The 3,099-nt window shown below is 55.5% G+C and overlaps 1 long non-coding RNA gene across 1 annotated transcript in view; it reads right to left on the bottom strand.

Annotated features, from left to right (window-relative positions):
• Positions 1-2,779, bottom strand: part of LOC104828378 — a 7,717-nt gene extending 4,938 nt beyond the window's left edge. Inside the window, exons 1-3 of the long non-coding RNA XR_774014.1 lie at positions 2,411-2,779; positions 2,219-2,324; positions 831-993 (exon numbers count right to left, since the gene is read on the bottom strand). This is a non-coding gene — a long non-coding RNA (uncharacterized LOC104828378). The remainder of the gene's footprint in view (positions 1-830; positions 994-2,218; positions 2,325-2,410) is intronic.
• Between the last annotated feature and the right edge of the window lie 320 nt (positions 2,780-3,099).

A 3,099-nucleotide genomic window follows, 5' to 3' on the forward strand; every position in this document is an offset into this window, starting at 1 on the left:
TGGGTAACAGGGCAGAGAGGGAGGAGTTAAAAAACAGGGACAGGGAGCTGGACCAAGAGACTGAGAAGAGGAAAAGTCCCGACAGGCTTCCAGAGAGAAAAAGTGGGGCATTAAAAATTAGAGACAGGGAGTTGGACAGAGAGAGATCAAGAAAGGAAAAATCTGCAGCAGGCTACCAGGCAGAGAAGGAGAGTTTAAAAATGGGGACAGCAAGACAGACAGAGAGGGAAGGAGAAAGGAAAGAAGCAACAGGTGATGCGGCAGATAGGGAGAAATGAAGAAAGAGGGACAGGGGCCAGACAAAACAAGACATGGGAAAAAAAAATATAGCGACAGGCTAGGGGGCAGAAAGGGAAGACTTAGAAAAAGAGGGAGAGGGAACAAGACAGAGTGAGATGGAGAAAGGGGAGAATACTGACAGACCGCTGGACAGAGAGTGAGAAAGTCAAAATGAGGGGCAGGAAACAGGATAAAGAGAGACGGAGGAATAAATCATCTTGCAATGTGCTACAGAGCCAAGAAGGAAGACCTTGAACAACAGGGACAGGGAGATGGACAGAGAGAGCCAGAGACACAAAAATAGTGGCTGGGAGCTGGACACAGAGAGGCGGAGAAAGAAAAAATAGCCATAGGCTACAGGGCAGAGAGCAGGAGGACCTAAAAGGTGGGGACAGGGAGCTGCTCAGAGCGAGATGGAGAAAGGAGGTACGGGGGGGGGGGGGGAGGGTGGGTATCACAGGGGCATGGCAAAGAGAGGGGGTCATGGGAGGGGCAGGGAGGGACCAGGACACCAAAGAGGGAAGACAGGGCTCTGAGGGCCCGGGACTCACTGCAGCTCTTGGTCTCAGCACTGCCAGGAGACTTTGCCAGTTCAGACACTTCCTTCTGTTGTAACTCTGGCTGCTTGGCTGTCCTCCACCTAAGAATATGTGGGTGTCCCACAGCTCTAACGAGATGAAGCTTCCTAGACATGTAGCCTCGCTCGCTTGTGCGCTATGAGGAGTAGGAAAGAGAGATAAAAAGATAAGCAGGGAGCAGAACAGATGGATCAAGAGAGAAATTGAATGAGAGCAATAAAGAAGGAGGAAGAGAGAGAAAAAGATGGGGAACAAGCCAGAGGCATTGAGGGGGGGAGAAAAGAGAGAGACAAATTAGGACAAAGCAAGGGAGAAAGACAAACCAGCGCTGGGCTGCAGGATGAGAAGAAAGGCCCGGGAGCAGGACCAAGGGTACAGCGAGCTGGGCAAGAGAATATAGTGAGAAAGGGTGGGACAGGCAGTGGTATGGAGATACACAGACAAGAAGTTGTGGGGGGAAGTGGAGGACAGAGAGAATAAGAGAAAAGGGACAGGGAGCAGGGCAGAGAGAGAGAAAGAAACGTTAGAAACAGAGAGAGGAGGGAAGTGACACGACCGAGACAGAAAGCTGGAGAAAGAAAAAATAGATAGTGATGGGTAGCAGGCCAGAGGGACAAGGAAAGACAGGAGGAAGGACAGAGGGATACAGAAAACAGCTGAGGGACAGGGAGCCCGAAAGCAGGATATTGTGAAAGACAGAGGGACGGGGAGCAGGATGCTGGGATAGAGAGCCAATGAGAGCAACAGAGAGAATGACAGAGAGGTAGAGCATGAGAAAAAACAGGGACAGAGAGGTGAAGGAATAAGTAATAGGGACAGGGAGCAGCACAAAGGGTCAGAGAGAGTAAGAGATGAACAGGAAGGAGGACAGGGATAGTGAGATACAGAACGGGGAAAAACAGCGACAGTGAGCAAGACAAAGGGACAGAGAGAGAAAGAAAAGGAAGGAAGGAGAGAGATAGGAAGACAGGAACACAGAGTGGCACATACAGGTGCAGAAAGGAAAAGAACACCAGGAACAGGGCAGAGAAATTGTGGGGAAAAAAGATACGGATGCAGATCAGGACAAAGAGATGGAAAAGAAAAAAACCAGCAATGGGCTGCAAGACAGAGATGGAGGATGAAAAAAAGGAGGGAGAGGGAGCAGGAGCAGGACAAAAGCGCAGAGAGAAAAAGAAAAGGGAGCAGGAGAACAAGAGAGAGGAAGAGAGAGCAGGACAGAAGAATAGAGAGAAAAGGAGAGGTACAGGGAAGAAAAAAATAATGACAGCAGCGTGGGAAAGGGAGGGGGCCAGGACAGGGGCAGAGAGGGACTGGGACACGCAAGAGGGGCGACAGGGCCCCGAGGGCCCTGGCCTCACCACAGCTCTCGCTGTGGTACCAGGAGGATTTGCCAGTTCAGACACTTCTTTCTGCTCCTCTTCTCCCTTCCTTTTCTGTAACTCTGGCTGCTTGGCTGTCCTCCACCTAAGAGAATACGTGTGTCGCAGCTCGTCCAAGATAAGGCTTCCTAGACATGCAGCCTCGCTCACTCGCACACTACATGGCCATACCACACTGTTGGTGAAGCACACAGACCCTGCGGTGCACGTTGGCGGTCTGACCTCCTGTGGACTACGAAGAGGGATCCTTCCTCACCCAGAGAGGCTGGCTCTCTCCTGCCCGCGGCGGGAGGCAGCTGCTGGCCGGAGGGCCTTCCATTTCGTCGTCTTTAACTTTCTCTGGCCTCTCCAGCTTCAGCTGCAGCAGCTCCTGTCCGTGGCCGGCAAGTGCTCTGCCTGTCCCTTTTCGCCCCCACGCCGTGAGGAGAGGCAGACCAGGCAGAGACCGCCCACACGAGCCTGAGGCAGGTGCAGTCAATGACATCCCCGGGGAGGAACAGACAGCCATGCCCTCAGCGCAGCCCCTGCGAAAGGAGAAGCGGTGACCACTATTACCGTCGCTCGCCCCCGGCCGCAGGCTCTCCTTCGCACCGAGGGCCAGCTTGCTGCCCTCACCGCAGGGCTTGGGGGCTGCCTGGGGCTACGGGGCAGGCGTCGGGGGAGGGGCTGGAGCTGGGGGCTGCCGCGCGGGGCGAGCGGGGCCGGGGAGGCTCCGGGGGAGCTCCGGCGAGCTGGGGAGGCGCCCGGCGGCTGCGGCCGGGGGGTGCCCGCCTCCGTCCCCTCTTCCCCGCTGTCCGCTCCCGGGGAACTGCCCGGCGCTGCCCCGGCCCGGCTCGCCCCCCCAGCACCGGGGCCCGCCC

This window comes from Haliaeetus leucocephalus, unplaced genomic scaffold (assembly GCF_000737465.1).
Source record: "Haliaeetus leucocephalus isolate CR32 unplaced genomic scaffold, Haliaeetus_leucocephalus-4.0 Scaffold153, whole genome shotgun sequence".
NCBI classification, from domain to species: Eukaryota; Metazoa; Chordata; class Aves; order Accipitriformes; family Accipitridae; genus Haliaeetus; species Haliaeetus leucocephalus.